Consider the following 12,845-nt stretch of genomic DNA (forward strand, 5'->3'; position numbering starts at 1 on the left):
TGAGTGGGTGCTTCTTTTCAGGCGAGCGAGTGCCAGTCTGGAGCAACCAGACTAGCTGTGTAAATTCAAGGTTTCGTCTGTACTGGGGCCACTAGCCAACAGGCAAGCGACCAGACCAACGCATTGAGCAGAAAGATGCAAAAGGGCCCCACGCAGCACTCGTCGAGTGTGGAGGGGTGAGCTTCGGTGCACAAGCTGCTCGGGGCTGGAGCTTCTCACACTCCAATGCACAGCTTCAAGGGGGCCTTGGATGCTGCACGGTCAGCGCTTCGTTGTTTCTCCAAGATGGCCGCTCCCATGCTTCAGGTCGCCTCCACGGGTCTCAGCTCTGCAGGGACTGTGGATCGGGCTGTTAGAAGGCAGGCACGCTGGGTCTTGTTGATCTCTGTTGCTCGAATTCCGGCGGGAACTGCAACAAAGCAAATGTCGAGGTGCTGGATGGTGCCTGTTTGCACAGGGTGGTCACTCCTTGACCACAAGGGAGATTCTTCAGTCTTCCACGAGGAGTGGGATGTCGAAGGGTCCAGAGTTTCGTTTCATAAGTTTCAGTCAGGATAATCTGAAGTGCATTGGCACACCTCCTACTTTTAAGTCGAATCAAGGGGCTGGATTACCTGCTAGGTCCCTCCTATAGGTGGGACCTGGGAAGGGGTTGGTTACACCCCTTTCCCTTTGTCCAGTTTCATGCCAGGACTGGGGCAGGATGGCCCCAGAACCGGTTTGACTGGAATCTGCCCAGAGACACCTTGTGCGCCCCAGGCAGTGTCTAGTTTCATTCAACCCTCCCTGCTACAATCCACTATCTCCTGTCTGGGGTGGTGTGACACCTCCCTGTGACAGGAAACCCTTTGTCCAGGTGTCCTCTGCCGAGTTTCGGTCAGCAGCAGGAGGCCAGACATGTGTCTGTGGCAGCAGCATCCATTTTGTGATGCTGGGGCTCTGGTTAGGATTAACCGCGTTTTAGTAAAGTAACATGCCTGCACCCTCTAGAAGGGTGGGATGCTATCCCCATTACCAGGACTGGCAAGGGGATAGTATTCCAATGTGTATGACACCAAACACAACATGTTTTGATAAAGCCAAACCAGAGTTGCAATAGCCGTAAGGATTATAATGCACTTAAGAGTATATGGTATGGCAGTATCACTGGAACAGCGTTAAGGAATTGGTCCCAACACTGCAGTCAGGCTCAGCTCATGCTAGAGCACCATCTCACATAAAACCAAGCACTCTGCCTCCAGGACTGTAAAGGCCTGCCATAGGAGTGACTGATAGGTATAGATGTGTCCAGATATAGGTTTAGACATAGGTATACTACATCTAAGCAAGGGGTGAGTACACCACCTTGCCCCATCTGTAGGAACAGCCAGTTGTGTCGATTTAAGTACCAGCCAGGGGTGGCAAAAGATATGCTGCAGCCCCTGGTAGGCCTTGGATGCACCTATGCCCTTGGCACCTAGTGTGCACTGGATAGGGGCTGACAAGGTGTCCAGTACCAAATTGGTGATGTACCTATAGTACATGGAGTCCATTTAAAGAGAGAGCAGATAGCCTGGGGCCCTGATTAGCAGGATCCCAGGCCAACTAAGTCGAAAACCAGCTAAACACAAGGCAAAAAAATCAGGGGTAACCATAGTCAGGTATCCACCTTCCTACATGTCCCCACATTGCCATTCCGGGATGAAACCAGATTGGTCCGGATCAACCAGACCCGGCAACCGAGAATTCAGCCTGTGTGCTAAAATGCTTGAGAACAGCTTCACATCTATGTTTAACAGGGAGATCAGCCAGTAAGAACTACAAAGTTGTGGGTCCTTCCCCGGTTTGAGGATGAATGAGATAGAGGCCTGTAGTATGGAGGATGTGAGGGACCCAGCATCAGCGAAGGAGTTAAACAGACGGGTGAGCATTGGGTGAGTTCAGCACAGTAGGTTTTGTAGAATAGTGCGCTGAAGCCCTCTGGCCTGGAGGTCTTCTGTAGTTTTAGCCGGGCGATAGCAGATATCACTTCATCAATGCAGAAAGGTGCTTCTAGGGCTTTGGCTTCACCTTCGGGCGGAGGGGTCACCGCAGCCCCTCTCAGATATTTAGTAGGGTCAGGCAGCAGAGAGGGATACGCCACTTAGAGGAATTGATAGAACGATCGGAAGGCCTACACTATTCTGGTATCGTCAGTTATTGACTGACCATCTTCACCCAGGAGCGTTTTAACAGAGTGTACCTCCTGCTGGCTACACAGGCAGTGTGCCAACATGCGGCCACCCTTGTTGGAGCCAACAAAATATTTGTGTTTCAATCAGACCACCGCATAATCAGCCCGATCAAGATCGAGACGCCGGAGCTGGAGGCGCTCTTTTTCCAGCTGCCGCCATATTCGGGGAGCACCAGTACATTTATGAATGGTCTCCAATTCTATAACGGTAGTTTCGAACTCTGTACGCTTTGTCCGTCTGACCTTATTCTCGTAGGCGGCCTTGGCAATAAAAGCCCCTCTTGCTATACTGAAGCGCCTCCCATACAGAGGAGAGTGGTGTGAAGCCCCCATCGTTGGATGCTATGTAGTCGGTGAGACACCGCCTAATGCCGGTAACTACATCCGGAGACCGAAGCAGTGAGTCTCACAGTCACCAGCGTGGGGTGAAAGAAGATCGCTCGGGGGGAAGCACAGGGTCAGGGTAATGTGTGCATGGTCAGATAGTGCCCGTGCTTCAATAGTATAATCTGTGACGTTGGCCCAAGCAGCTGGGGTGACGAGTAAATGGTCAAGAAAGGTGTGGGCTAGGGGTACGGGCGGACCGGAATAACAGGCGTGGAGGCCGAATGTAATGCGCTATTGCAGCAGTTTTTATTGGTTTCAAGCTGGGGAAACAAGAGGGGCTGGAAGGAGGTGAGGCCGGTTGGCTGGAAGTCCGTTCTCGTCCGTACAGGTGAGTAGGTCTTCGGTTTCACTTCGGGTCTTAAGGCCGGGATCCGGTGTCGCCTCGGAGGTGAAAAGAGAGAGAGAAGAGGGCAGTTAGTCCTTGACAGCTTACGGACCGTCAGAGCACTGTCACCAACCACCGGGTTGTGAGGGGGCCAAAGAGAACGTGAGGACAAGGGTGGAAAGGGAGAGTTCAAGGAACGGAGCAGAGGAGAGGGGGGGGAGAAAGGGTGTGCAGCAGTGAGGGAGACGTGCGAGGGCTATAGTACAACGGGCTAAGTGGAGTGAAATCCTACGTATATACAGTGCAGCAGTGTATACTCCATGAGGGAATCTATATACAGCTAATATACAATTATCTACAGGGAGACACGGATAAAAAGGTAACAGTGTACTCACGTGCCCCGCCGTAACTCTCCAGTGAGTTACGGCCGCTCTCCAGCAACCTCCAGAGGACTCCACCAATCTTCGGTCCAGACGTCCTCTTCTTCTTCACTTCCACTCTTGCACTTTCCGCTCTCCGTCCCAGGTTCTCCGCTTGCTGTCTCCTGCCACGAGTCCGCCGCATTGAACGCTCTCCTCTCTTCGTCGTCGGCTTTTCTGCATGTCGGGCTGATGATGGGGGCGGGACTTCCGGGGTCGCAGGCGTTCACTTCCGGGTTGTTCCGTGACGCCGCTGGTTGCTCTGTTTCCTGCATGAAACAAAAGAGAGGAGGAGTCCTGGTCGTCAGGGACGCAGGAGGGTCAGTTGTCATGGTATCCCTGCTCGAGGGCCGCTCTGCCGGGTTGCGCGGCGCTCCCCTTCCACATCCCCTTTCCCTAGCTATCTTTCTTGTGGGGGAGAGAGGTGGGGGATATCGAGAAAGATAGTCTGCATTGCCCTGGTCAGCTCCCTTTCGGTGCAAGGTTTTGAATCTGTAGGGTTGCAGGGATATGAACCAGCGTAGCACTCGGTCGTTGTGGCCCCGGTTTCGTGCCATCCACTCCAATGGGGCGCGGTCTGTGTACAGAAGAAACTCACGCCCCTCCAGGTAATATCGAAGGCTTTCCACTGCCCATTTAATGGCTAGGGCCTCCTTTTCCACTACGGCATAATTCATCTCCCGAGGGAAGACTTTCCAGCTGAGGTAGAGAATGGGTCTCTCCACCCCGGTCTGGTCTCTTTGGGATAGAACGGCTCCCAATCCCTGGTGTGAGGCGTCTGTTTGTAGGATGAAGGGTTGTGAGTAGTCGGGGCTAATCAGGACTGGCTCAGACACCAGGGATTGCTTAAGCTCGTGAAAGGCTTTGAACATTTGAGGAGTAGGGTGTTGAAGCATGGCTTCTGTTCGTGTGCTTTTCTTCAGTAAGTCAGTAAGGGGGACTGCGGTTTGGGAAAAGCCAGGGATAAACCTCCTGTAGTACCCTAATAGCCCGAGGAAAGCACGGAGGTCTTGGTTTGTGGGAAGGGGATGGCCTGTATGGCCTTTATTTTGTTGTCTTGCGGTCTGATAACGCCTTCCCCGAGTAGATATCCCAGATATTTTACGGATTTGGCAGCAAGAGTGGTTTTGGTAGGATTGATAGTAAACCCGTGCTTTCCCAGGGATGTGACCACTTGTTTCAAATGGGACAGGTGTTCTTGCCAGTTGTTGCTATAAATGATGATGTCGTCCAAGTACGCTCCTGCGTATTAGGCATGTGGTTGTAGGACAATGTTCATGGCCCTCTGGAACGTCGCCGGGGCGCCGTGGAGCCCGAAGGGCATGACTCGGAATTGGAATAAGCCATCCGGCGTGGAGAACGCCGTTTTCTTCTTGTCTTCCTTTTTCAGGGGTATCTGCCAGTAGCCTTTGCAGAGATCCAACATGCTAATATATCTGGCTTTGCCTATGCGTTCTATCATCTCATCCACCCTTGGTAAGGGGTATGTATCGAAGCTTGAGACTTTATTTACCTCACGAAAGTCTATACAAAATCTTGTGGAGCCATCGGGTTTGGGGACTAGGACTATGGGCGAGTTCCAGCTACTGACCGACGGTTCTATTATACTCATTTGTATCATCTGCTTGGTCTCTTCCCTGATTACGTTTCTGCGTGCTTCAGGTACTCGGTAGGGCCGTTGCCTCACGGTTTTTCCCGGTTCAGTGTGGATGGCATGCTCCATGACAGTGGTGTGTCCTGGTAGGGGGGAAAATACCACTTGTATTGGTGTTAGTGTGTGTCGGAGTTCGTTTTTGTTGACTTCGGGTAAATCAGGGTCCAGACAACATTCAAACGGCAGGCCTTCCTGACACCGTCCACTGGCTAGTACCGGCTGGGGTCCTTCCCACTTCTTCAAGAGATTTACGTGGTATATTTGTGTCTGATTGCGGTTGTGGTCCATTACAACTTCGTATGTAACTGGAGTCACCTGTCTCGCTATTGAGTACGGGCCTTGCCACTGGCCTAGTAGTTTGTGGTCGGAGGAGGGAATTAGGAGTAGTACTAGGTCTCCGGGAACAAAGGACCTCATTTTGGCATCCCGGTCGTACTGGCGTTTTTGAGCTGCCTGAGCGGTCATCAGGTTTTGTCGTACAATTTCTCGGATTTGACCTAAGTGAGTTTTAAGGTTGGCAACATATTCAGGTAAAGGTCGGGTGCAATCTGGCTCGGCCTCCCAGGCCTCCCGGGCCATATCCAATAGGGTCCTGGGTGGCCTCCCATACAAGAGTTCATAGGGGGAGTATCCAGTACTGTTCTGGACTTTGCATCTTATTGCAAATAGGGCCAAGGGCAGCATTTCCTCCCAGCGACGGGTCTCTAGTCCTAACAGTTTCTTTAGGGTGGTTTTTAGGGTGGCATTATACCGTTCCACCAGCCCGTCGGTCTGGGGGTGGTAGGCGGAGGTCCTTATTTGTTTGATGCCAAGCTGGGAGCAAACCTGGCGCATAAGGGAGTAGACAAATGGTGTGCCTTGGTCTGTCAATATCTCCCGGAGGAAACCCACCCGGGTGAAGATAGAGACTAGAGCTTTGGCGATGTTCTGGGTGGTAGGGTGGCGTAAGGGAACGGCTTCCGGAAAAAGGGTGGCATAGTCCACGAGGACGAGAGCATATCTACACCCGCTCTTTGAGGGTAACATAGGCCCTATAAGGTCCATCCCTACCCTACTGAAAGGGACGTCGATGAGAGGGAGGGGTTGGAGGGGTACCTTTGGTGGTCGATATCGACTGTTCTTCTGACATACCGGGCATTCACGGCAGTATTGACTCACTTGTTTGTAGACCCCAGGCCAGTAGAATTTTTCCAGAATGGTTTGTCCTGTTTTATCGTCTCCGAAATGTCCTCCTAACAGATGGCTATGGGCCAGGAATAGTACTTTGTCGCGAAAGGGACCGGGAACGAAGAGCTGAGGGTTTTGGTGGGGTCCCCCTTTTCTGTACAACAGCCCATTCTTTTTGAAAAAATAAGGACATACTTGTAGTGGGTCTTCGTTTTCCACGGCACGTCCCCAAGCATCCTGTAACACCGGGTCTTCTTGTTGTGCAGCCCGGTATTCTCGATCGGTTTCCCAGGGATGGTTGTCCACTTGAACGGGATAGGCTGTGGCGTAGGTTTTTTTCTCTTTCCTCTTTTGGCCTCTGGATTTCGGGACTTTGGTTGTTGGTTCTAGGGGGGGAACGTGTCGAGAAAAGGGAGCTTCTGTCCACCACCTTTTTAATGAGTCTGTAGCGTCATGCAGCAGATGAGGAAGACCGCTGTAATCGCTTCCCAAGATCACTTGTTCCGGTAGGTTCGGGACCAGTCCCACCGTAAGGGGGCTTCCTTTGTCCGAGATGTTTTGGACTTTGACCCTGGTGGTGGGATACCTCTTTGTGTCCCCATGTACACATTGGATGTCCACTGTGCCGGTCACTGGCCCGATTGGTGTGGGCATCTCCTGGGGTCGTAGAACGCTTTGCCTGCATCCAGAATCTGCGAGAGCCATCATGGGGTGGCCGTCGATCATCACTGGACACCGGAAAGGAGGAGGGCCAGCCTCTGTGGTAAGGCAAACATAGTTCCTGGCAAGCCCGACCTCCATGGGTTCTTCCTTCTGTGGGCAAAAACGAGCAATATGTCCATGGCCTCCGCAGTGATAGCATTGGGGTCCGGGAGGGCTAGGTCGGGGCATCATCGGGAAGGGAAACAAGAGAACAGGGTCTGGTTTTCGGGGAACGGCGGCCCTTTGGGCCCGAGGGTGACTTCCAGGGAGTATACGGGGAGGGTGCTCGTCTTTTTTCTGGGACTCCTGTGCTCGGCTGTACGCACTAGCAATTTCCACAGCACTGTCTAGCGTCAGGCGGGCATGTTGTTGCACCCATTTCTGGGTAGCGGGATGAAGAGAGGCCAGGAATTGCTCCAGGTAAATCTTGGACAGTATCTCTTCCTTTGAGGCCGTGGCAGGTTTCAACCAGCGGTCGGCCAGATCCTGGATGCGGAAGGACAAGGCTCGGGGTGTCTCTTAGGGTCCTTCACGGGCTTGCCGTAGGCGAACCCTATATGTCTCCTCGTCGATTCCTAAACGTTCTAGGATGCAGGTCTTTATATCCTGGTAAGGCGTTTGGCCCTGTATGTTCGCCTGTTGGTAGGCCGCTTGCAGTTCCCCCGTTAGTAGGGGCCCCAAGTAGTGACCCCAGCGGTCGGCCGGCCACGAAGCGGCCTGTGCCAGGCGTTCAAAGTTTGTAAAGAAGAAATCCGGGTCCTCTCCCGGAACGTACTTCTGTAGGACCACAGAGGGTAGGGAGGCGGCTGGTCGTTGTTGTCCCATGACGTCGGCTAGCCTCCCAAGAGCCTGATCCTGGGCGGTTCCTTGATCCTTCAGGACGTCGTGAAGTTGGCCGCGATCATCTTCAGCTGTCTTAAGGAAGCGTTCCATCATCTTCCCTAGCAGCTCTTGGCTTTCTGCTAGCTGTTTCACCGTGGCCTCCATGCTTCCAGGAGATCCCACTTCTGACACCAAGTGTGGGCTAGGGGTACGGGCGGACCGGAATAACAGGCGTGGAGGCCGAATGTAATGTGCTATTGCAGCAGTTTTTATTGGTTTCAAGCTGGGGAAACAAGAGGGGCTGGAAGGAGGTGAGGCCGGTTGGCTGGAAGTCCGTTCTCGTCCGTACAGGTGAGTAGGTCTTCGGTTTAACTTCGGTTCTTAAGGCCGGGATCCGGTGTCGCCTCGGAGGTGAAAAGAGAGAGAGAAGAGGGCAGTTAGTCCTTGACAGCTTACGGACCGTCAGAGCACTGTCACCAACCACCGGGTTGTGAGGGGGCCAAAGAGAACGTGAGGACGAGGGTGGAAAGGGAGGGTTCAAGGAACGGAGCAGAGGAGAGGGGGGGGAAGAAAGGGTGTGCAGCAGTGAGGGAGACGTGCGAGGGCTATAGTACAACGGGCTAAGTGGAGTGAAATCCTACGTATATACAGTGCAGCAGTGTATACTCCGTGAGGGAATCTATATACAGCTAATATACAATTATCTACAGGGAGACACGGATAAAAAGGTAACAGTGTACTCACGTGCCCCGCCGTAACTCTCCAGTGAGTTACGGCCGCTCTCCAGCAACCTCCAGAGGACTCCACCAATCTTCGGTCCAGACGTCCTCTTCTTTTTAACTTCCACTCTTGCACTTTCCGCTCTCCGTCCCAGGTTCTCCGCACGCTGTCTCCTGCCACGAGTCCGCCGCATTGAACGCTCTCCTCTCTTCGTCGTTGGCTTTTCTGTATGTCCGGCTGATGATGGGGGCGGGACTTCCGGGGTCGCAGGCGTTCACTTCCGGGTTGTTCCGTGACGCCGCTGGTTGCTCTGTTTCCTGCATGAAACAAAAGAGAGGAGGAGTCCTGGTCGTCAGGGACGCAGGAGGGTCAGTTGTCATGGTATCCCTGCTCGAGGGCCGCTTTGCCGATTTGCACGGCGCTCCCCTTCCACAAAGGGCATATGTTGTATGTGCTGCCAAGTAATAAGAAAAATACTTTTCATCTGGGTGTAGGCAGCGCCAGGCATCCTTAATCCCTACCTCGCGCAGCCATTCTCCCCCCTTTGCTGACAGAGCACCCGCGCCCCCTGTATGAGAACCAGAGAGGTCCAGCACCCCATCCATCACTAGGTTGAGGTCACCCCCTACTACCACCACAGAATCTGCGGAGTGCAACATGTCAGCACATGCGTCTAACAAGAACTTCTCTGAACAGTCATTAGGGGAATAGATGGAAGCAACAGTGCAGGAAGAGGTACCCAGGAGGAAACGCAACACTAAGAGGCGCCCCTTAAACTCTGTAACAGGCCCACCACTGAACGTTTGAAATGCTTGGCCACTAAGATAGCCACCCCTCCCTGTTTACTGTTCCCAGAGGACCAGAACTGATATGGGAAGTGACCATGTCACATACAGTGTTTGTCAGTATGGAGCAGGTGGGTCTCTTTGATGAGACAAATCTCTCCCCGAGTTTTCAAGTAATGAAAGGGCGACCTTCTGCTTAATGGGATTATTAAGACCCCGGGAATTAAGACAGACTATTTTAATATCAAGATGGGAAGGAAGGGGCCGAATAAGCTCTTGTGGAAGCACATGCAGCCCCGTGGGAGGAAGATGCCAGAAGGGGCTCTAGGGTGGAAAGTGGTCAGTAGTGCAAGGCCGTGGTGCAAGGAACTGAAAAAAGGACTCACTGAGGAGAGAACTCTCCCTATCCTAAAAAAAAAAAAAAAAAACCCAAGAACAAGACAACAAGAATTGCAAAAGCAATGTAGGACCGATCCTAGGCCGGTCTGCATTAGTACCATAAGTGGAGTAACCGCAACAGTGCAGGGTTGACACAAGTCCGTCAAGGTGACACAGTTCGGGGGTATAGTGTAGTTTCAAGTCCGTGAAAGCAAGGAGGTAATGGCCCTCCGGCCCTGCCATATTGAGGATCCCATAGTTGGTCTAGGCAATAGTGTCAGGTGGAGGATAAGTTTGCAGGGCTGCCAGACAGTGAGACCAGAACGTTTTCCCTTTCTTTCGCTCGAGCCGCTGCGTCTGGTCCATGAGGTGGCGGGGAGGACTTGCCCACAACTAGCCAGCGGCCAGGTCTGCTATTGCAGGTGGTTGCTGCCGTATGTTGACGTGGCGGGCCGGAGGAGGAAGGTCCAAGAGGTCGGTGACCTCTTGCAGTGATCGCATCTGGTGCAGCTTGCCTTCAAATTTAAAAATTATGCGGAAGAGATGTCCCCACGCATAGGGGATCCCTTTCTCCCTCAGATGCTGGGTGATTGGCCAAAATTCCCTTTGTTTAAGTAGAGTGACAGCGGATAGGTCTTGAAACAGCAGCGGGACTGCAGAGGATGTGTGTTTCTGGCTTTGCGGATAATAAGTTCTTTTAGTTGGAAGTTATGAACACAGGCTAACATATTCGGTGGTGGCGCAGCGTTCTGTCGGGGTGGGCCCACTCGATGTACCCTATCAATATGTACTTCAGTCGTGTGCTCCGGGCTTAGGATGTGTCTAAAGAGGGCCTGGGCAAATTCGCCACGGTCTCCTTCTTCCGCCCTCTGCTTCACTCCCCGGATCCGTATGTTGTTATGGCGCAAGCTGTTCTCTAAGTCTTCTGCCTGCCCCTGAAGTTCAATGTGCTGCTCTTTGAGGATGAGAATTTCCTGTTGCATCCTTTCTAGTTCTTTGTTGCGCCCATTCTCGTGCTCCTCCAACGTCCCAACCCGGTCCCCAATCTCCGACGCGGCGTACCGCCCGAAGGCCCGCCGCCAGTTGATCTTTAAGGTCTTGGAGGTTTTCTTTGAGTGCTGAGAAAAGCGACGTCACAAAGGCCTTCGTGTCCGGTGCATCTGCTCCCTCAGTCGCTCCCACTGTTATCTCTGACACCTGACTCGCGCTCTTAGCTTGCAGCAAGTCCTTCACTGAGGGGTCTTTCCTAGGCCGCACATTCGCCATGGTCTGTAGGCTGGTGGACCCTGTCCAACCGGTCCTTGCTGCCAAGGCAGGTTTCTCACCCTCTCAGAACCAGTCTCGCCTGTGGCTGTGAAGAGGCATGCGGCGCGGGGACGCTGGTTCCGGGGGCAGGTGATCAAGGCTTCACTGGCTCGAGGAAATCAGGAGCTCTGCTGGGGTGGACTAGGCCACTCTCTGAATCTACAGGAGAACCCACGAGCACTGCTTGTAGCTCTGTATGGTGTGTCTCAATGTGTAGACCTCTGGTATATTAGATCCACAACTTGATGACTCACTAGTCTCACCAGGAGCCACCACTCCATTGCACGGTCGCCAACACTGGCTCGGGTGATCTTGCTGCCAGGCAACACAGACGTTCCAGTGCAAGCTTCAATGCTGCACTATGGGGATAAGGGACACCGGTGGGAGGGCAGCATGCTCACCCCAGAACCCTGCTTCTCACCTCCCACAGCGACCATATGCCCCCAGCGCTGTCTTCCCCGCCACGCGCTCAGAGCCGGAAGGCTGCCAAACTCCATCTGTGGAGCTCTCAGGGTCCCGGGGGGTCTCCCTTTCAGCTGTTGCATTGGCACCTTCGTGTACGTCCGCTGCAGTCATGGCGCTGCCCGCTAGGCCGCACTTGTGACCGGGGCCTGTACTCAGCAGGATCCTGACCACCACAGGAGGGAGCCAGTCAGAGTGCGAGGCAATCAAGGCCACCGGATGACGAGCGCTGGAACAGGCGCTGCTCCACCTTGGACCCCATAAGACCAGCAGGCGCCTTTACCCCCTCCACAAGTGCCGACCCGTATGTGTTGATCCCCGCTTCCCAGCAGATGCTTCAGGAAGGCCTTGGTCACCAGCAGGGGGGAGCGGCACGTTCGTCCACTGCCACTTGGCTCACCCACCTGCCTGCTGCTCTGCCAGCGCGGTTGGATGAGCTTCTTACCTCAGAGGCACTCCGGTGAGTCTCTCCGGGGGCATGGGATTACTGCTGCTGGCGCCTCAATGGCCCGTGGCCGCTGGAACGGCTCCTTCTCCTTGGCGCACCTCATCTGGGCCCGCGCCGGGCGGGATTTGCACCACAGTGCAGGGGGAAATGTATGCGGGCAACGTACCCCAGGTTTAGGGCAATGCTGCGATTAGGTCTCGGCACTGGGGGAGGGCCAGCACACCGGCCCCCAGCAGTCCCTCAGCAAGCGGCAGTGCCGGAACTCCACCACTGGCCTCCGTGCTCGGCAGCCACACGGTCTCTCTCTGCGTCCACCGGGATCGTGGTCACCAACCAAGGGCTTGTCGGGCGATGGCAGGATGCTAGTAATGCTGTGTGCGTGTCCCCTGCCCTTGAAAGTGGCAGATGGGATGCGATTACAAAGCTGTAGACAGCGGCGGGCCAGAGATACCGCAAGGCACGTCCTATGCGGTAGCCATTTTGGACACCCCCCCGATCGATCAGTTTAGAAAGTTGAAATGGCAACCTCTGTATGTATAATCAGCACCTGGATACACAGCAGCTTTCCACAAGTCTTATGAAAACCTTGCCTTTTACTGGATCCTGAAGGTAGGGCACATGGTTCCCTCTGATCAGGCTAACATGGCATTGAAAATGTTGAGGATGGTGACAAATCTAAGAAAGGTGATGGGGAAAATTGAAGCTGCTAAAATCGCCACGTTGAATCCGCACATGACAGTGGAGCACCAACTGGAATGATCTCCATGTTATACAACAGTATTGACAGGTTGCCAGCTGGAATGGCTTCTGTGTTTAACAGACCATGCTGCTGTGACTAGACAAGCTTAATGCTTTGACCAGTCACGGTTTTCATATTTGCGTCCCATGTATCCTGGTGTTTGTAGTCTTGCTTTTATCCGCAGGGAGGCAGTTTTGCACATCCATGAATACATTGGAATCAGGCTGGAAACCAGGATTCAAGTAAAATCTTACACATAGTAGTTGTACACCTCAGTTTCAAACACAGCAGCTCTAATATTTTGTGGTAATCCTGTCAGC

General features: G+C 53.4%; 1 pseudogene; it reads left to right on the forward strand.

The window, feature by feature from the left end:
• Positions 1–12,545, forward strand: part of LOC144828112 (retinoid-inducible serine carboxypeptidase pseudogene) — a 42,963-nt pseudogene extending 30,418 nt beyond the window's left edge.
• Positions 12,546–12,845: the final 300 nt, after the last annotated feature.

The sequence above is a fragment of the Lissotriton helveticus genome, chromosome 4_1, assembly GCF_964261635.1.
Source record: "Lissotriton helveticus chromosome 4_1, aLisHel1.1, whole genome shotgun sequence".
Lineage (NCBI taxonomy): Eukaryota > Metazoa > Chordata > Amphibia > Caudata > Salamandridae > Lissotriton > Lissotriton helveticus.